This window comes from Thamnophis sirtalis, unplaced genomic scaffold (assembly GCF_051295495.1).
Source record: "Thamnophis sirtalis isolate CommonGarterSnake01/CBP01778 unplaced genomic scaffold, rThaSir2_p1.2 scaffold_3, whole genome shotgun sequence".
Lineage (NCBI taxonomy): Eukaryota > Metazoa > Chordata > Lepidosauria > Squamata > Natricidae > Thamnophis > Thamnophis sirtalis.
This window is the reverse complement of record NW_028261383.1, coordinates 165279650-165301597: the sequence shown is the minus strand read 5'-3', so window position 1 is coordinate 165301597 and position 21948 is coordinate 165279650. Positions and strand designations below refer to the sequence as shown.

The 21948-nt window shown below is 42.7% G+C and overlaps 1 protein-coding gene across 1 annotated transcript in view; it reads right to left on the bottom strand.

Moving 5' to 3' along the window:
* The window catches only part of UBA1 (ubiquitin like modifier activating enzyme 1), a 44573-nt gene extending 23951 nt beyond the window's left edge, over nt 1-20622 (bottom strand). The window contains exon 1 of the mRNA XM_087710728.1: nt 20554-20622. The gene's annotated coding sequence lies outside the window, so the exon portion shown is untranslated. The remainder of the gene's footprint in view (nt 1-20553) is intronic.
* Between the last annotated feature and the right edge of the window lie 1326 nt (nt 20623-21948).

Here is a 21948-nt window from a genome sequence, read left to right as displayed (position 1 = left end):
ACATGAGTAAAATGAAACTACCGCACAAATCTTTGGCAACAGTAAAATAAGGGTCAAGCTGTCAACATATGAAGTCAGACTGTACAAATCTGAACAGAACAAGTGTAATAAATGCTGCATACTTGTTGGTCAGCATTTATCATGGCTATTTGCTTTGACACAATTATGGGATATCAAGGGATACCAATCATTGAGCTTTTATGCCTACTGGAAACTAATATTCAAAAATATCAAACCTTTATCCCACCTCAATGCATTTACAAAATACTGTTCTGTTCTTTCATCAATTGGTATCTTAAATACCAATTAAGGAAAACAAAAATGAAAAGATCTGTTCTCAGAATGTTTTCAGCTGCTGTAACCTACACCAATCTGAAGGGCTCAACAACCTTACAAGTTGTTAATTGACACACTCCCTGTAGTCTCTTATGCATAACCTGCATCTGAATAACTACTTGTCTTCTGTCTTTCATCCCCAACTCATCCAGTATAAATCCTATATTGCTCTAGCCACTCTGTTACATCTGATTAAGTGAAATGAGGCTTATGGAAGCTTATACCTTTTTTAAGCTGTAAAAGATGCTAACAAATGACATTTGAAATAATCATAGCTCAGCCCATCACACCTTACAGAAATATTATGACAAAAGTACAATATTTTTTGGAGTGTAAGAAACACCTTTTCCCCCAAAAAAGAGGGTGAAAATCTGGGTGCATGTTATACCCCGAATGCAGCATTTTTGGCTTCCCAAAACCCTGCCCCCTTCACAAAAATGGACGTGCAGAGGGTTTGGAAGGCCTGCAGAGTGCAAAAACTTTATTTATTTATTTACCTCTTCAAAATCTTGGTGCGTCTTATACTCCGGTGCATCTTCCTTACGGTAAATGGAAAATATTCTATATCATATGAAAGTCATAGAGGATTTTAAGAGCCTGGATACTGTCATCCTTTAGGAAGGCCTTAAAAACTCTAGCTTTTGCCTGCCCTAGCGCTTACTGGAAGAGCCAGGGTTTCAAGTTTTCCTTTCCCCCAGGGTAGGTGTTTTGTTGTTTTATCGCCTGTCAATTTATGCCGAAAGCTTAAAAAGTGGCCATGAATCACTAGTCAACTGAGTGTCTCTATACAGATAGTCCTCTATTTATTACAATTGGGACCCGGATTGTTACAATTAGTCAGTGCAGTCATAAAGTGAGACATCGCATGACCTCACTGACTTACATAGAAATCCTGGCACTTTCTGTTAAGGTCATTAACCCAGAAGGATGGGCTTTTAAGTGATTCGTCCCTGTCTCTCCCCCCCCCCCCCCCACGCGCCATCTCCCTCCCATCTCTGGCTGCCTGGTACTCTGCTTTGCAGGATGAAAAACAACCCCATATAACCACAGAGTGGAAAGCAGCCCCATAACTGCCTGATCCAAAGGGGCTACTTGCCAAGCCCTAGGAAGCCTCGGCCACAACAACAAACACCAGCAAGCATTTGTTTTCCTGTGTGCCTTCTCTCTCAGTTCTCCTCAATGATTGTCACTCCTGTCAGGTAAGCCAGAAAAGAAATATGACTCGATGAGATAATGCTACTTTATTGTAAGTTTTCATTAACAGGATCTTGCAAGTCTGAAGATCCAAACTTCCCACTGCCACTTTTAACCATTTGATCAATCAAACAGGGTCCTTCTTAATTTTATTCCTCTAATTATTAAGCTCTGGGAGGCCTCCTTTCTCTTGTCTGATCGTTTCCTAGGCAGAATCTAGGAAAATTCCCGAAGGTCATTCACACATTATATGTACTGTTATCCATAGACAAAGCAGAAGTGCCTTGCGGCCTCCTTTTCGAACTCATAGCCACCATACTACATTAGGCATTCCTGCTTCTCCAGCAAACACTTCTATATATGATTCTCCAGCACACCCCAGCAGCACAGTGCCAAGGTAGAGCACCCATGAAACCCCAACAAGTGCCACCAAGCATTTGTTCACCCAGCTGCTTTCTCTCCCAATTCCCTGCATCAACCTGTTGCCTTTTGTGCCCAGCTGTTGTTCCCGAAGGTTTCCAAAGGCAGTGCAACATTTTGAAAGCACAGACAGCCACTTTTAAGGAATGTTCACTGGGGAATTGAGACAGCATGGATAAAAAGGCACTTCTTCTTTGGCCACAGAGGCTGGGCGCAAAAGGCAAAAGGTCAGCATGGGGAACTGGGAGAGAAGGCAGTTGGTCAAACAGATGCTTGCAGGGGCTTCATGGGCACCGCAACTTAGCACTGCACTGCTGCAGCAGGATGGGGGAGTCATAAGCCAGAAAAGGAGGAATGCCTGAAATAGCAGAGTAATTGTGGGTCTGAAAGGGAGACAACAAAGGCATGGAGGCACTTCTCCTTTGGCCACAGTGGCTGGATGCAAAAAAAGGCAAAAAGTCAGTGCAGGAAACTGGGAGAGAAGACAGATGGGTGAATGCTTGTTAGCGCTTGCTGGGGTATGTTAGGGTGACTGAGTCTTCCTGAGGCATGGCAAATAGCCTCAGAGACACACAGTTCTGGGGCAACTTACTGTTCTACAAGGCAGAGTGCAGGTGGCCAAAAGGGCATACATCAGAGAGTGAGATAGAGAGGTCTGGAAACACACTCATACCGTGTTATAAAGTGTGAGTCGACTGCCAAGTATTTTGACTACATGGGCACAATGGTGTTGTGATGACCGTAACTTTGGGCACAGGTCCTTTTTACAGCACCACTGTTGCAACTTCAAATGGTTGCTGAACGAATGGTCATAAGTCGAGGACTACCTATATGCTGAATTAATAATAAATCTAATATATAAAAATAATTTAAAACCTCACCCCCAATATAGCAATATGTAGCGTAAGAAGCAACCTGGGAGCACAGAGAAGGTCCTCTCACGACAGTCTGCTATAACTCTAGGCACAATCAGCAATTATCCGTGACAAAAGTCCCTGCTTAATGCGTGAACTGTTGGATTAGGGCTCAAGACATTTTTCAGTCATTAAGTGACCCTAGGCCAGGCACATCTTAACCCAACTCACCCAAAGGTATTGTGAAAATAAGATGGAGCTTAACACGCTATGCATATTGTACTTTGGGATGAATAGATAACAAGAAACATAAAACAAAAACCATCCCTTTAAAAAAAAATCCTTTGTGTGTCGCTGTTTCACTATAATAGAAGGCAAAGTGCTCCCAAAGGGAATATTGAATGAACTCATGAATCACCTACAAAATCCAATGTGCTTCTTTGCCAGGCTTTTAAGCCTGGCAGATTTATATGTAGAGAAGTGCTACACTAGCTGTAGATTACTGTACCTCTGGACACCACTATACACATTTTGTCATCGTAGAAAGGGCTTTTAAAAACAGGGTTAACTGAATAAATCTTGTTTATTTATTTAGCAAATTTAAATAGCTGTCCATTTCACTGAATGTGATCTAGGCAGCATAAAATAAAACAGACAGTTAAATATTAAAAAACAAACATAAATAAAAACCAAGACTATGGGAGAATGGACAACATCCTAAATATAATACAACTATCTTGCAGACGTCTTGTCCTCACGGAATCCCCAAAGATGCTACAAATAAATCTATCTATCTATCATCTATCTTAAGGGCTTTCTATGAGGCTGGTAAGGATGGGGCTAACTTTGCCTTGGGAAGAATGGTGTTCCAGAGAGCATGAGCCACAGTTGAAAAAGCTTGTCTCCCGGGTCTCGTCAGATGGAGCTCTTTAGCAAAAAGGGCATATAATAACATACCACTCCTGCCAGGTAGAGTTCACTCAATATACTAAGTCGTAAGCCACTCTTTACCATCGGCAATAGCTGCATTCATACATCTTAAACTTTGCTTGATTTGCTTGGCACATGAACCCAACCAGCATCTTTTTCAGTTCTACTATTTGATGTCTCTCTACAAAAGGAAGGGATTAAACTTGAAGTTGCTGCATTGGGCTCTTCATGGAAGCATATTGTATAAAATTTTAAAATGTAGTCAAAAATAACATATAAATATATCTTTCTAGTAGCTGTTTAATCTTTGCTACATGATGTATTAATGTGCAAAATATGATACTTGAATTTAGCATTTTTGTGGAGCTTTGTGATTGCACAGCTCTAGAGATAATTTAGCAGAGATTCTTTCACAAGGTTTGTCACTTCTAAATTAGTACATGTGTACATTTATAAATACATATATTACATACCCAGAATGTAACATATACCATTTCATTTCTGGTATGAATATGTATGCAAAAAATGAATGCTTTCCCATAAGGTTTGATATAAAAATTAGCTCCACACATGATGCTAAGCCAAAATATGGCCTGCTAGATTTTAGGTTAGCATTCTGTTCAAATCTAGCCACTGTGATTTTAAATGGTTTATGGCTTAGCTTGCTGAACAAGCAAGATCATTACCATTTATCCTAATTATTTCTTCTTCCAAAATGAACTTTAACAAAAAAAACCTCAGAAAGTCCAAGGGATAAAAGATATTTTTCCCTCAGATTTCAAACTGTTTGAAGACTGGGGAAGGAAATGACGAGCCATTTCAGTATTCTGCACAGAAGCCAAATGGACATTCACATGGCCAATGTCAGCACAATATGATACAGAAAGCTGAAACACAAACACACACACACACAGAGAGACACCAATTTAGAAGGTATCCATCATCAAGCTACTCAGGAAGAACAAACAGGGGGTAAACAAGAAAAGCACTAAAGTTTATAATGTGGCTGCTGAAAGGATGCCCACCTGCTGATATGCTCATAGCCAAAAGGAAAATTTAATGCTCTCATTTGATGCTCTCAGAGCAGAAATCTGAAGAATGTAGACAGACATTCCAGAAGTTACCAAATAGAAAGTCGACTGGAATGGATCACTTCAGAAGAACATTATATTTACTGTGGAGAATAAAACCACTGCAGAAATGAAGTCACCATCATTTTAAAATAAAAGGGTAAAGAGGTAAGTGCTTTGGTTCATCCCCCTGCAATCAAACCAATCAGTATCACTGTGATCCAAGTCTATCCTCCAACCACAGATGCAGAGATAGCATTGGCTTACCTGAACGGTCTTCTCTGTGCGCTGCGGGAGAGTCCAAGCATGGGTTAATTCTTCCTGACTGCCCTGGACTGAACTGAAGATCTTTAGCCACGTCTCCTGTGCTGGCACCTCAGATTTTTTGATGAAGGCGTGAACCTGTAGTCTGTTCAACGGTGGTTCCAGTAAGTTTATTACAAGTTCAAGTCAATAGTAATTCGCAGAAGTCATAAAACAACAGCGTAAGTCATGAGCTCTGGTCAGCTGAGAGTTCAAATACAGACGTTAGAAGAAAGAAACGTCAACGCGAAATTAACACTGTGAGAGACCTTATGGCAGGGTTGGACTCTCCTGCAGCGCATAGAGAAGACCGTTCAGGTAAGCCAACGCTACTTCTCCTGTGCGCTGCTTGGAGAGTCCAAGCATGGGACATAGCCAAGCTAAATGTCACTAGGGCAGGGAGTAATTGAGTTAATGGTCTCTCCAGCCAAATGAATGCCCTGAAGAACTCGTCTCCCAAAGGCTGCATCCGCCGACACAAACTTATCTAACTTGCAGTTCCGGACAAATTGAGACGGCGATGCCCACGTTGCCACCCTGCAAATTTAATCTATGGGCGCTTGAGTCGCCCAGGCTACTGTAGAGGCGACGCTCCTTGTAGAGTGGGCCGTGATGTGACGTGGCACCTGTATAGACTGGAGCTGGTAGGCAAGGGCGATGCAGGCGCGCAACCATTGGCCAATGGTGGCAGAGGTGACCTTGAGCCCCATAGTGGCAGGTTGAAACGATATGAAGAGGAATTCAGATTGAAATGACCCCGTGCGTTTGATGTACTTGCGGAGTGTCCTGAGCACATCTAGTTTGTGTCATCTGTGCTCCCTAGAATGCCTTGGATGCGGGCAAAAGTTTGGAAGAATGACTTTCTGGCTCCGGTAGAACCAAGTGTTGACTTTAGGGATGAACGAAAGATCCAGACGGAGAACGACCCTGTCGGGATGTATGATACATAGGTCCTCCATGACAAACAGGGCCGTCAGCTCCGAGATATTTCACGCAGAAGTAATGGCGGTCAAAAAGACCATTTTGAAAGTCAGGTGTTTCAAGTCACAGGATCGAAGGGGCTCGAACGGAGGGCTGCTCAGTGCCCTCAAGACAATATTCAACTCCCAGGACGGATAACGATGGATGACAGGATGACGTAAGTTGGTGGCTCCTTTTAGGAAACTGTGGATCCTGGGATGACGTGCAAGGGAGAGGTAGTTGCTAGAAGCCAGGACCGTAGACAGCGCTGCAACCTGACGCCAGAGCGTGGTAGAGGCCTCGGAGGGATGAAAGGACTGTTTCCTGAAGTATCCGGAGCCTTTGCGCTCCGCCTTCTTGGAAACAGAAGGCATTACTTTCTTTTTATCTTTGTTCTCAACAAGAACCAGGTCCAAGGCCTCACCAGAGTTTTGTCCCCTTGAAGGAAGCTGAGGCCAACTACCACTTGGACCTCATATCTGTGTTCCAGTGATGCAACCATAATAGCTGGTGTGTGGTGACATTGGAGGATAAGGCCCTTGATGCAAATTTTGCAGAATTAAGAATAGCATCAGCCTTGTATTCAGCTGCTGCCATAATCTTGTTCAGTTCCTGCCTCAACTTGGTGTCACCTGCAGGAAGTTTCACGGCAAGGCGGTGGAGCCACAGAAGGGACGCCCTAGACATAAAGGAAGCAGAGGTGTCCGTCTTAATGGCCCAAGCTGCGGCCTGATGGGTCTTATGACATGCTTTTTCTGATCTTTTGTCCTCCGCTTTCAGACCCTCTAAGAGGTTGGGGGGCAAGACGGAGGAGGAGGTAAGAGTCTGCACCGGCGGATCTACCTGAGGTAGTTTTAAAAGAGCCTCCAAGGCAGCGTCCACAGTGTAAAGTTTCCTCTCGCTATTGCTAGGTGTGACTAGAGTACCAGGTTGGGCCCACTGGTGCTGCACAACATTCAGAAATAATTTAGGTACTGGAACTATCTCCTGAGCAATGATGGGCTTGTCAAAGAGCCCCTCACCGTGCTCAACTCTTTCAGAAGTGGCTTGTTCAGGTATGGAGGCCCCTAATCGGATGGGTGTTTTGGCCTTCTTAATGATAATCTTGAAGGAAATCTGGTTAAATAAACCAGAAAAGGCTGGCTTATATGGGACGGCCCCCTCATCCCCAGAGAATTCCTGCTCAGGCAAAACAATAGCAATAGCAATAGCAGTTAGACTTATATACCGCTTCATAGGGCTTTCAGCCCTCTCTAAGCGGTTTACAGAGTCAGCATATTGCCCCCAACAACAATCCGGGTTCTCATTTTACCCACCTCGGAAGGATGGAAGGCTGAGTCAACCCTGAGCCGGTGAGATTTGAACAGCCGAACTGAAGAACTGCAGTCAGCTGAAGTAGCCTACAGTGCTGCATTTAACCACTGTGCCACCTCGGCTCTTCATCCTCGTCTACAGCAGAATCTTCGCTGTCCAGGGAAGAGTGCAGGGAAGATGACCTGTGGGTAGTGTCCCGGGGCCGACTACCAGTGGTGCTAGACTTGCGGGCCTGTTTGGATTTCTGTTTGAGCCCTGGGAGATGGCCCTAGTTATCACCTCCTGCATTTCTGCAGAGAAGGCCGGACCCTGATCCTCTACCGGACAGGCCCGTTTTGTGGCCTGGGACAAGGGAAGCTGAGGGGCCAGGGGCAAGGTTGGAGGAAGATCCTCCTCAGCCTCCAGCGAGCATTGGAATAGGTCAGCATTGTCCGCCATCGAAGGCCTGGGGGACTCTGCAGATCCTATGGAAACATCAGAGAAAAATTGCTGGTCCTCATCCTCACTGTCTGTTATGGACTGCTCAATGGCAACAAGGCATGGCTCCTGAGGTGGATCCCTTAAGGGAGGCTCTGCAATTGATGTAGCTGTGCATTGAGCCTTCTCAAACTGCTTTTAGAGCGCCTTCTGGTGCCTAAGAGCCCCCTTGTCCTAAGAACTGGCCTGCTTCTTCCCTCCAGCCTGATGGTACTTGCTAAGGGCCTCTGAGGTTGTCTTGCTGGCCTGTCTAACAACCCACCTACTGGTTGAGGGAACTGGATGGTCTGCCTCATCGGGGGTTCTCTCTGCCATGGTAGGAGCTATGTAGTGTCCTTGTCCAGGCAGATGCGCTGCACTCACCACCTGGTAGACCAAGGGCTGTGGAAGGTCCTGAGGAAGGAGCGAGGAGACAGGGAGCGATAGTGGTAGGCCAAGTCAAGAGGCGCGATCCCAACTGCTCCCAGCGCTCCCTAGGTGGCAAAGCAGGAGTATGGCCGGGAATAGTCAAAAACTACTGCAGGCGCTCTGAGGGACAAGCCTCACTGATAGTGTGGAAGGAAACCCACTGGATGGCTATACGGAGAGACCCTCGCAGCTCTCTGCTGAAGGCAGGGATAGTCAGGCGGCAGCGAGATAGAGAAGCGGCAAACTGACTGCTGTGTCCAACGCGATGCATTTAATGGCCACAAAATGGCTGCTGCGCTGAAAAGTCGGGAAACTCTCAATTTAAAATGGCTACCGCCTTCAATTTAGCTGGAAAATGGCCGCAGCAACAAGGAAACCGGTCGGAAGGCTTCCGAAAACCACTTCCGAAGCGATGGGCAAGAATGCAAGTGCCCGGGTCCTTAACCACTGCTGCTGTGCCCGGAAGACCACTAATCGAGGGAGGCGTCAGCGCTCCAACCCTCCCGTGTCAGCCCTTGCCGCCCGACAGCAGCGCGTGCCCGAATGAAGCCCAGGACACATTGGCTCGCAGATCGATGCAACCGAAGGGAAAAAACTCTTTAAAACACTCACCAACCTGTAATTGGAAAATAATCAGAATGAAGGCTAGTTTGGAGAGTCCAATCAATGTTTTTATAAGAACCATGTTGTAACACATCCACTGGGCTTAGACTGAATTGAAAAATCTGAGGTGCCAGCACAGGAGGCATGGCTAAAGATCTTCAATTCAATCCAGGGCAATCAGACAGAATTAACCCATGCGTGGGCTCTCCAAGCAGTGCACAGGAGAAGTTGAATATTTCAATGGCAACTTGCAATTCCTTGTCAATGTAACACAAAAGAAAATAAAAACAAAAAAACCTCTCATATTAATTAGGGGAGATTGGAATGCTGACATTAGAAGTAAAATGTCATCTGGAATAATGAATTTGGGCTCTACGTACAAAATTAAATAGGAGACAGGCTATCATTCTGACAAGGAGATTTAATATATATAACCAATATTTATTTCAGTAAACTCAATAATTATTTTGTATTATCACCAGATGAACTCAAAATCAAATCTTTGCTACACTATGATATAAAGAAGAGGTGATATGGCTATATGAAAGAACTACACCAAAATAATTCCCAAATTGATATCTACAAAGGCCTACTTGCTAGAAAGTAAAGTTAGAACATAGAATCATAAGGCTGGAAGGCACCTTGGAGATCATCTTAAAATGAATTCTAGAAAATTTTGCTAATGACAAAGCTGCAAAAATGGATGAAGTACCCGAAAAACTACAAGTGTACGAGATGACACAGTTAAGCACTACTTATAGTCTGTAACAGATATGGGAAACAGAACAGTAGCCAAAGGACTGGAAAATATCAATTTATATTTCAAAAGCAAAAACAACAACCTAGAATAGTACAGGTAGTCTCCAATTTACAACAGTTAATTTAGTGCCTGTTCAAAATTACCATAGCACTAAAAAAGTGACCATTTTTCTTACTTACAACCATTACAGCATCCCCATGCAGAGGTGGGTTGCCAATTTTTCTATTTTTAATTTTCCGGTTCAGGCGGGCGTGACACTTCTGCGCATGTGCAGAAGCGTCCGGGTGGGTGGGCCAGAGCCTCCTGCCGCCACTACCATCGGTTCACCTGATCCGGGCTGAACTGGGAGCAACCCACCTCTGTCCCCATGATCACGTGATCAAAATTTGGAGTCCTGGCAACTGACTCATATTTGTGACTGTTGCAATGTCCTGGGATTTTGTGATCACCTCTTGTGACTTTCTGACAAGCAAAATCAATAGGAAGGCCAGAATCATTTAATAACCATAACTTAGAAACTGCAGTAATTCACTTAACAACTGTAGCAAGAAAGGTCATGAAATGGGGCAAAACTCACTTAACAAATGCCTCACTTATCAACAGAATTTTGGGGCTCAATTGTGGTCATAACCTGAGGACTACCTGTACTAATGAATGATCAAACCGCCCAATAACTGCACTTATTTCAAATACTACTAATATCTTGTTCGTGATTTTGCATTCCAGATTTCATAAAATAAGAATAGCCAGATCTACAAGCTACATTCAGAAGAAGATGAAGCACCTGTGAACATATTGCCAACATTCAATGGATAGCAATAGCAATAGCAGTTAGACTTATATACCGCTTCATAGGGTTTTCAGCCCTCTCTAAGCGGTTTACAGAGTCAGCATATTGCCCCCACAGTCTGGGTCCTCATTTCACCCACCTCGGAAGGATGGAAGGCTGAGTCAACCTTGAGCCGGTGAGATTTGAACCGCTGAACTGCAGATAGCAGTCAGCTGAAGTGGCCTGCAGTACTGCACCCTAACCACTGCGCCACCTCGGCTCTAATAATGAGAAATGCAGGAGAACTCCAAAATGAGATCTATTTTTTACTTTATTGTTGTATAGACTACAACTGTGGATCGTCTTTTAAAACATGGATGCATTTGGGCTATCTCAAATGCTGGTTAAAGAATTCATATCCCGTATTGACTAGAAAGAAACAAAACACAATACAGAATAATTAATGATCCAAATTTGGGAGAAGAGCATATTAAGATTCAGCATCTTTAACTGATGAGTCATCAAGCCCCTAAGGTTCTATATTATCACTTTATTTCAACTACTTGTATTTGCGGAACGCTGGCCTAGAAGAAATAGAAATTGGCCTCAATATTTCTGGAAAAACATCAATAAACTTAATTAGAGTGATACAATTTTGATTGCTGAAAATGAGGAAAACTTAAGGAACCTCTTGCGGAAGGTAAAAGAAAAGAGCACAAAAGCCAGGTCTATTGCTTTCTTTTTTTAAAAAAAAAACCTAAGATTTTATCAATAAGTAGTGCTATGGAAGTAGATATATTGTTGAAATCGTAAGAGATGATCTTCCCATGTTTGAAAATTCACATAAATGATAATGATACAAGTGATGTCTGATTCTTGGACCATAAGTTATGACAATCAAAACGAAATATTAAACTGTAGAGATATCTGACTGACTATGAATTTATCTTAGCCATAGTTTCCCAGTTGTAGCAAACAGATGTGAAAAATAGATTACCAAAAAGGCTGAACAAAGGAAAATCAACACCTGCAAATTGTGAGGGGGGGAAAGATGGTTGAAAATACCTTGAACTGTGACTTCTCGGGCGGCAAAGGCAGACTAAGCCAGTGATGAAACAGTAATCAAATAGGAAACATCAGCGCCTCAGAATTTCTCTCTGGATTAAAGAGAAGGCAAGGATCACCTGTGTTTGGATCCATACAGGATCTCCCTGCAAAGAGATCCTAAAACAGCATTCTCCAGCAAGTTTGAGAGGTCTGGGGGGCAGAGATTATTCATTCTGCCTAAGTCGATGGTTCGAGTGCCTTTCAAAGAATCATTAGAGTTGCTTGCTTCCTCTCAATTACTGATGACCAAGCAAAAATTGCTCATTACTATTTCTTTGCAGCGAAGATCCTTTTAAAGGACAAGCTGTAGCACATCGCTGGGAAAACCTCATTTAACCTTGGTTTGAAAGGCATTCCATGTATATCTAAGGATTGAAAAAGAGAAAAAATGGGGACTACAATGTGGAAGTTGGAAAGTTAAAGGGCTAGATAGACTTCAAAGAAGCCTGATTCACTTATCAACCAGGTTACTAACTGTGGTTCACTTAACAACTGAAGCAAGGAAGTAAATGGGACAAAACTCTCTTAACAAATGTCTCACTTAACAGAAATTTTGGGCAAAGTTGTGGTCATAACTCGAAGACTACCTACCTATACTCAGATGTTACAAGATTGTTTGCTACTCTAGCATAGGATATACAAGAATAACAGATTTTATTGCATAAAACCCATATTGATTTGAATGTGGGTTTGGAGTTTTAAAAAATTCTGAATTACCAAAGTGATCTGAAAATGATGCTATGGATCTGAAAATGGGTTTTAAGAGGGATATGGAAAACAGTTGCCAAAAATGATTTACACATGACACAACTGATTGTCTTAATAATTTAAATAAATTAATAATTTAAAAGGAAATACAAATAATAAATCAGAAGAGTGGCTTGGAAAGCCTTCCTATCTTGGATTTACAAAAGGAATGTCTGCAATCACGGAAACTCTTTCTAGAAAGAGACAAAGAGAAATTACTCAAGCTATGCCTGAAAGGAGACAAGACTAGGACTGGATGATATGTTTTTGCAGTTTGATTACTAAGGCATGAGATATGGGAATACACTGAAGTGCTAGAGGTGTTGACTTATCCAAACAGTTTATACTTGTGTGGAAGGAGGGGGAAATAAACTATTACATATCTTCTTTTTTTACCTTTTACGTCTATCTCTTTTCACTTTTCTTTCTCTTTTCTACACCTTTCATATTTTCTACAGTTTGTATCAGTTTTTATCTTTGTACTTGCAATCTTTAATGAAATGTCTGGGGAAAAAAAGAAAAGAGCTCAGACTGCAAGAAGAATCAGTAAATACAGGTTTACTCAACTTACGATCAGAATTTCCATTGCCGAGCAATTCAATCGTTAGGCAAAACATCATGTGATCACAATTCCAATAGTTCCAGTTACAGCTATTAAGCCAGGATAGTGTCTTCATTAGGTAAGGATTTCACACTTTTCCTCTGTTGTGCTCGCCTTTGCTTCAACTCCACCTATCTGCACCCCCATTTTGCCCTTTGGCTGCTCAGCACTCCACTGCCTACCCCTGCCCCCCCCCCTGCTGCCTGCAGCTGACTTGTGCCATCTTCTTCCCTTTGCTGCTGGTCCAGGATCCAGGCCCTGTGCCATGTGTAACAGGGTAGTGGAGCCTTGTCTGCCAAAGGGAGCTTGCCGGGCCTGGTTGGGGAGGAGGCAGTGGGATGGAAAGTTGTGGTGCTCTCCATCGCTGGGTGAGGCAGAAGAGCCGATAGCAGTTCCCAGACGAAGGTGGAGGCTCTGCAGGAGGCTCTATTCGGGGGGGTGGAAGCAGAATTGAAGGAAGCAGAAAGATGTAGGCTTCCCAGAGGCGCAGTGCACACTCTGCAACTTATGTTGGAAGCCCTCCTGGAAAACTGGGCTGCGGATTTCAGAAAGGGGTGGAAGCAAGCCAAGCATCTGCAGAGCCTACCCACAAGGCCCTCTCTTCACTCTAGACCCAGCCTTCCTCCAGCAAACCCTCACAAACTGCCAGCAGCTTCCAACACGCTGGAGCCTGCAGATGGTTCTCCAAGGGCACTTGCAGTGCGCGCTCTGCAACTCTCATAAAGGAAATTTGAACAACGTTGGCTCCCTTCCTGTACAAATAGTACTGTAGTGTCTGCACATTTGGCTTTCTGAGCAGAGAATATCTTGTCCACGTCTAAAGCTATTTAGGAATGAAACAAGAATTCACTGGATTAGACAAGAGATTCTCCATTCCTAATATTCTACTTCCATACTGTCTAGTCAAGTGCATCAGAGAGCTCACATTCACAGCATAAACAAGTCAATTCTCCTCTATAATCTGCCCTGACTAGTTATTTAAGGTATTTGACCACTGAACATGGAAATATGTGCTCTACATGGGGCTGCCCTTGAAGAGTATTCGGCGACTTCAGCTAGTCCAGAATGCGGCCGCGCGAGCGATCGTGGGTGCACCTCGTTTCACCCACGTAACACCTATCCTCCGCGAGCTGCACTGGCTACCTGTTGATCTCCAGGTACGCTTCAAGGTGCTAGTTGTCACCTACAAAGCCCTTCATGGTATTGGATCTGGGTACTTGAGAGACCGCCTACTGCCAATTACCTCCACTAGGCCGATACGATCCCATAGATTAGGCCTCCTCCGAATTCCATCGGCCGGCCAATGTCAGCTGGCAACTACCCGGAGGAGAGCCTTCTCTGTGGCAGCTCCGACCCTATGGAACGAACTCCCCGTGGAGATTCATACCCTCACCACCCTCCAGACCTTCCGCATAGCCCTTAAAACCTGGCTGTCCTGACAGGCCTGGGGCTAAAGACCTTAACCCTGCCCGAATAGTATGAATGTTGTGCTTTTAATGATGTATTGTCGTATATGTAACTTGGTTTGTCCTCCCCTCCCCCTGAACTGTGAGCTGCCCTGAGTCCCCCCAGGGAAAAGGGCGGCATACAAATAAATAAAATAAAAATAAATAAAAATAAAATAAATTCCACTCACCATCACACTGAATAATTGAATTAAAAATAAGCCAAGAGTTGGTGGCTGGCTTATTGTCAATCAATCAGTTTCACAACCAAATGGGAAGTTGAACCCAGACCTCACCAATTACAGCCCTTCACAGCCCAACCAACTATGAAATAAAAAAAGTTTATCGCCTTTTGTATAAATGCTGACGTGTGCATAGAATACATAAAATATATCTATTCTGGACTACTGTCATTTCTCTGCTTTGCCCATCTATTTGAACAATGTGGCTATTTAAATAGGAATAAAATGATTGCACTGTTAGGAAAACAAGAATCCGTTGGCATTTTAAGCCTGGGGAGGCCAACTGGCAACCACCTAGCTCCTTTTCATTGGCCCTGAAAAGTCCCTATTTTGAATTGGAAAATATATGAATACTACTATGATATAAAAACATCACAGCTATAAAATCGTAATGGGGACTTTCTGGCTACTATGGGTGAAGTCTACGTTTTCAGTTATTTCTATCCATCTTTCTTTATGCTCGTTGTTAATGGAGCATTGTATAAGAAATATATGGGACGTCTGTTCTTCGGTATTCATATAAATTTTCTGTGGTGCAGCTCCAACAAGTAATGTATTCACAAGGTATATTACTTTTCATATATTATGATTACGACTCTCATGAATTGGGAGTAGTTTTTTTTACTGAAGGGAGAATCCACGGGACAGGCCATGCTACAACTATAGCAAAGTTCTTCACGTGGGGAATGGCTGAGAGCTCGCAATGTGACTGTGGTGCAGCAGAACAAACCGTACATATAGTTCAAGAATGTCTACTCAGGAAATTTCAAGGCACTTGGGATGATCTCACGCAGCCACATCAGAAGCAGTTAAATGGTTAGATTCCTTAGATATCGAATTATAACATCTACCCTAAAATCTAAATAAAGCTGATGCTTTCTTTAAACTAAATTTGTATATCAGTGATTGCATGACCTCTGTAGATGCTGTATGCTAAATGGATAGTAGACTATAAAATCAAGGGGGAAACCCACAAACCCTATTGCAAAACCCAGCTTAGCTAGCCCCATCCATTTTGTAATCCCAAACTTTTTTTTAAAGGTATATGGAGTCACCAAAATATTGAGCATCCTGCCTTAAAGACTTTGGTTATGGCACAGTTTTTCAGCAATTCTTCTTCTTCTTCCAGAACTAGCTCCAACGGTGATGATTTGGGGAAAAGTTTGAGCCACAGACCTGCCCTTTGCCAGGAGTAGGCTTAAGTCTATTTATTTATTTTTATCTGACCTTTATTATTCTATTCATTACTCAAGACAGTGAACATACTTAATACTCCTTCCTCCTCCTATTTTCTCTACAACAATAATGCTGAAAGAGAGTAACTGGCCCCAAATCACCCAACCAGTTTTCATGCCTAAGTTGGGACTAGAACTCAATCTCCTAGTGCCTTAACCATAACACCAAATTCTTTCCCTGCTCCTATTTAACATTGACATGAAACTTCTGAGTGAGGTCACCATTCACCTTGGGTAAAGTATCAACACTATGATGTTGATACACAGTTGTACATCTCTGACCTAGGTAGTGGAGTGTTTCTCAGTGCTTGCAAACTGCACAGGTCTAGATGGGGAAGAACCAGAATTGGCTCGAGCATGATAAAATGAGTGGCTGTGGGGTTTACATCCCACCATATCTAGTGATTTACCCTCTTTAACTTTGGCTATACTCCCCATTAAAGTTGGTGGACTATCTGGGGGTTCTTAGACTCATAGCTCCTGCTCAAACAGGGACTATTTTCAGTGATTCATATCTTACTAACCTCCTATTGTTGGCTCTCCTATTATTCCCCCACAATTGCAATATGCTCTACATGGGAATTCCCTTGAAGAGTATACAAAAATTTCGACTGGTGCAGAATCCAGTGGAATGAAATGGTCAGTGATATACAGTACATCCATATAGCACTGCTACAGCATTGAGTCCCAGTGGTTGTTTGTTACCATTGACTCTCAACATGACATGAGGCCAGGTAATTTGTGGGATCCGATATCCTTCATAGTTTCTATCTGCCCCATCTTAATCTGGTAGAATGGGTATCCAGATCTCATGGTGAAACTGCATTACCTGGTGGGGCCTTAGAAACATGCCTTATCTTCTCTGTCAAGATACCTGTCCTTTGGAAAACTCTCCCTCCAGAAATACAAATGACCCCAACTCTATTGGCCTTGATGAAAACGATAAGCGCTTACTTTACTCCCCTCCCCAGCAGGGCCAGGATGTTGACAGAGCCAGAATTAAGGCGTTCCACTTAGTTATCCGTCTATATAGGAACAGTACACAATTTTTTTTGGGTGATACACGATAACAGATCTTTGACTATGGAGCAGCTATCTTTCCTGAACTAGTGTAACACAATGAGCCATAAAATTCACTGCAAACAAGGGCTCAAATAACATCTAGTTTTTATAAAAAAGCATTTCAAGAAGCGAACAAGCAGTGAAGAGCTCCAATATGTCTGCTTATCATTCAGGTTTTGTTTTGCTAGACTCCATGTTTCCGTTTTAAATGTCTAGATTGGCTACTGAAGGACCTATTGACATTCCCCCATGGAGACCTCAGTCAACATGGCCATTGACAGCCACCAACCTCTATCCTAAAAAGGACATTTATTTTTTATATGTTTTTATAGGTACAAAGTATAGTGTAAGCCTTCTTCCACCTCTTGAGGTTACATGGCAGAGACTACTACCCTCCAAAAATTGATGGAGCTTAGTCAAAAACTAAATTTGATTTAAACTGACTTTTATTTAAAATAACTAGAGTAATCAGGACACGGTGGCTTAGTGACTTAGACATTGAGCTTGTCAATCAGAAAGCTTGGCAATTCGAATCCCTAGCACCGCATAATGGAGTGAGCTCCCGTTGCTTGTCCCAGCTTCTGCCAACCTGGCAGTTTAAAAGCATGTAAAAATGCAAGCAGAAAAATAGGGACCACCTTTGGTGGGAAGGTAACAGTGCATCTTCGGCATTTAGTCATGCTGGCCACATGACCATGGAGATGTCTTCGGACAGTGCTGGTTCTTTGGCTTTGAAACGAGATGTGCACCGCCCCATAGAGTCAGGAACAATTAGCACATATGTGCGAGGGGAACCTTTACCTTTAAATCAGGTGCAGAAAAGATTATTTCTACCCACTATTTAATAATTTTCTTTATGGATCACATTAAAAATACAACTTTGATAACAACTTATGGAGAGGCATTCTGGATCACTTCTGACTTAAAGCACAACTTGTATTCCGAAGTATTTTAATAGCTTATTAATAAGTGGCCACTATTAACTAAGTTATTCTGCTCCATGTTAACCAGGCCAAATGGATCAGTTATAAGAAATAGGCAATATACATAAAAATGACTGAATTAATTCTACATTTTGAGTTACTTATTCAAACCATTTTATGACTTCACAGAGAGACAATAACCGTCTTGTTTTCCGGAACAATACAGATTTACTCCATAATTCTGTTAAGTTTAGCCTTAAAGTATTAAAGAATCACTATATTCTGACAAAGCTTGAAGACTTTATTAATCAACTATAACGTTTAGTTGAAAAAAATCAAGATTTATTTTTTGAAATTTAAATGAGACCTCAGATGCTTTCTTTGTTAACAAGGCTTTTGCAAACTGAGATTGTGTCTGCAGTTTTTTTGACTAATGTTAACAGTATCATTTATACTGTTGCATACACAATAACACAGGTATGTTGAGTTCAGAAGATATGCTTAGCTATAAGCCAACCAGATTCATTGTTTAGAAACCATGCCAACCTATTACAGATAGGAGTCAAGGACAGCATGCCAGGCAAAGCGACAAGCAGTGTCGTATTCACTGTGCAGCCTTGTGTTTAAGCCTATTGTACTAATGTGACTTCACACCATTCCCTAGCAAGGGACTCAGAGGCTCTTAATATCAGATTTCCCTCCTGCTTCCGTCTTAAAAAAGAGTCTTATTCAAGTCAGAAACCAGCAGGCAAGCAAACTCTTTTCTCCCACAGGTGGGAACGGACAGCAGTGTCTAAAATAAAAGCTGTGACTGTGAAAGCCATTTTTGATCATCTAACAGCCCAATTCCTAATTCCAGAAAATTTGTACAAGGTCAGTCAATGTTTCAGCAGTCTAAGGTATGTTTGAAAATGGAGGAGCTAAATCACTTGCCTTCATTATTTTTCATGAGTTGATTCAATAAATCAACATACATCAAGTACTGAGCACAGATATCTATATAATTTCCTTTGTATATATGCAGGGAATAAGATATTTATAGGCTTCTTTTTTAAACAACTGTTTAGCATCAACAAATTTGCTTCAATGGCTGCCAGAGTGAAAGATGTATTTGAAAAAGAATTGCAAGCTAAGTTTTGGTAGAAATGTTTGTTTGGAGCTATGTATTCAGAAGTATAGATGCTTAATCTTAGTAGGCATATGGCTGTGTAAAATTATTTTCCATATACAGAACTCCAACTGGCAACCTAGCTAGTCTAATTAAAAGAGAAAAATATCAGAGAAGTTTTATATTGATCCAACTCTCCTGTGGTACACATCAGAAAGATATTCTTACTCCCAGAGTTAAACAAGACTGCCAGACTTCAGGTTCATGGGATCTATTTTGGTTTCTTATTAAAACTCTGGAGATGCACCAACTGGAGTCCGAGTCATGAATAACTGAATAGAACTTACAGTTCTGCACAAAAAAATCTGTTCCAAGTGTCTCCAAACTTTCACTATTTCATCAGCATAATGTAAAGTGAGGCACTACAATTAAAAATTAGGTGCTTGCAAATCTATTGCAAGTCACCTAAATTGCCTAAAAGTAGATCTTTTTGTTGGTGTCTGGTTTGATCTTGCCAAAGAAATTACTCTAGTTATCATTAGTTATTGATAAAGAAATTTTCTGCTGCGAACCTCCACACAACGACTAGATGGCAGTAACCCTAATTCTTTTCTGTCATCTACTGGTTGTCCAAATTTCTGCAGCCCGGTTAGTCCGCCTCATTTAAATTCACATTCCCTTCCTGACAAGCCTTGTAACAGAACTGATCACAACCCTTTGTCTCCTCCAAATGCACAAAGAAAGAGCCGCCTGAGATCCAAGATGCTGTTAAGAGGCTTCATAGCAGCACTGAGGCAGGATTGTTGCTTTTTTGCTCCATGAGCACAACTCAGAAAAAGGTTGGAAGTGAAAATATCTACGGCAGCACAGATTAAGCAATTCCTTTTTAAGCCAGCATTCTCTTCACGGGCCAATGTGCCAGGAATGTAATGCTGAATAAAGAAAGGGAGCCTACTGATCACGAGAGAGAGCCAAGGCAGGTTGTTTTGCTGAGGCCGTTTTTTCCCCCTCCACATCCAAACTTAAGGTTGTCTCTGGGGAGTTTTGAGAGATATTCCCCCCCCTTTTTTTTTTTTTGCTTAGAGGAGATGGCGAGGTGCCCCCTGACTACTGATGCGGCTCATATAAAGAACATGAAACGTTGTGGATTGTCCTGAGCTGGATAAAGGGGAGTGACTACATCTTCTCGTTATTGTATGCACGTACTGTATATGCATCTGTCTATTTATTATCTATCCACCAACAGTACCTAAACTCAGCATTAACGGAGCACAGGACGGCCGAGCTGGGGGGGGAAAGGCTTAGGGTAAACCCATCCATATTACTCGATCCCACCGTAAGAAATATATATATATGCCCAGTTGGGAAATATTGGGGGTGGGGAACTACACACACACACACACTCTGCAAACTGCATGACAGGCTGTGAACTTTTCTTCCCCGGCCATACAGGGACCTTGATGCCCCCCCCCCACTCCAATCAGCAAAATGACCTTGTGCTTCAACGCGTCGCCTCCGCCCCCCACGTTCCTTCTCCACTCTCACCCTTTCCGCCCATCATTTTATCACCATCGCTGCTTAACCGATGCCCCGGCGCCCCAGAGGAGAAGGCTGGCCCTCGCTTTGGCTTCTCGCCTCCTTCCCCGCCCCTCTTCCTCATGCCTCCCCCGGTTCGGATCTTACCCCCCCCACTGTGGACCGCCTGAGTTCCAACTCCGGCTTCTGCTCCCGCCGCTATAGATGCCTGCAGGCCCTCGTCGCCGCCTGCTAAGAAGAAGGAGTCGGCGTAGCCCATTCAGGGGTAGAGGGGAGAAAGGTGCCCCAGTCCTCCCTGAGCGGTGCCATCCGCTATCTTGTCAGCCATATAAGTAATTCCTGTCTAGTGTTCTTACGAAATGCTGTTTTTTTTCCCCCGTGGAGATCCTTTTTTGTAAAAGTGTTGCTGGATTGAAAGCAGGGGGATCGAAGCAGCGATTCTCCCCCCACCACGTTCGGAATGGTGGCGCTCAGGGAGCGCAAGGCTGCTTGGGCGATGTAGTTTGTAATCGGCTGGATGGGTAAGCGAGCACGTGGCTGCAGCGGTCGCGTGAATTGAAGGTAGATTAGACGAATGGTCGTCGTTCAAAAGGACTGAAACGGAGGCGGATCATTAGCGGGATGAAACCAGCAGGAGAGCCGAGTGAGATCAAATACAGAAATAGACATCTACCTGAGAAGCGTTAAAATGAAGGAGCATTGGACAGAGGAGGATAAGAGAAGAAGAGGAATGATGGGAGAATTTGGCAGGTTCATTTGAATCAGATAATGATGGAAAAATATCCTCCTTTGAGAGCCTTAGGAAGATAGTGGATGCTTCTGAACCCCTATAGAATGGTTTCTTTATCCTTTGAATAATCATAGCCACTTGGGATCATCCCTTTAGTGTTGAAGGAGTGGCATTATTTGGTCCACATGTTTTCTTCAGGTAAATTCACGTTTCACATGGAGGCTTATGAGAGGGCAGGGAAAATATAGCTTAATCGGAACCAAAAATGACTAGAAACTTGTATGCAATGTCAAGGTTCTGCTTTTTAATATATTTATTCCAAAGCACACACAATAGCTTGATCTCTGCCATTTGGGAACCAGGAAATGCTTCCAAAGAAAGTATCCAAACTATTCTGACACATGTTTTGCTTTGATTTGGAGATGTATGAAAGATGGGTAACTGTCAGATATATTGTCCTGGGTAAGAAAGTTGCTGGTTCTGGTGAGAACGGAGCTATCTCAAGGTCATCTTGATTGATAGGTAACAGTATTTCATGTTCCATTTGAATTCAAAAGGATTCACTGTTTAAAAAAAGTCTATAATATGGATTGTATATTTTGCAAAATACCACTTCTCATTTGAGAGGCAAACCCAGTTTTCCTCCTGCTGTGTTGAACAAACATTTTGGAATCTGTAGTTCAACATGTCTGGAGGACAGTAGTTTGCATATGACAAATATACACAAATGCAACATATATAAATATATATACATATATATATGTGTGTGTGTGTGTGTGTGTGTGTGTTGTGTTTGTTACATATTATTGGGTTT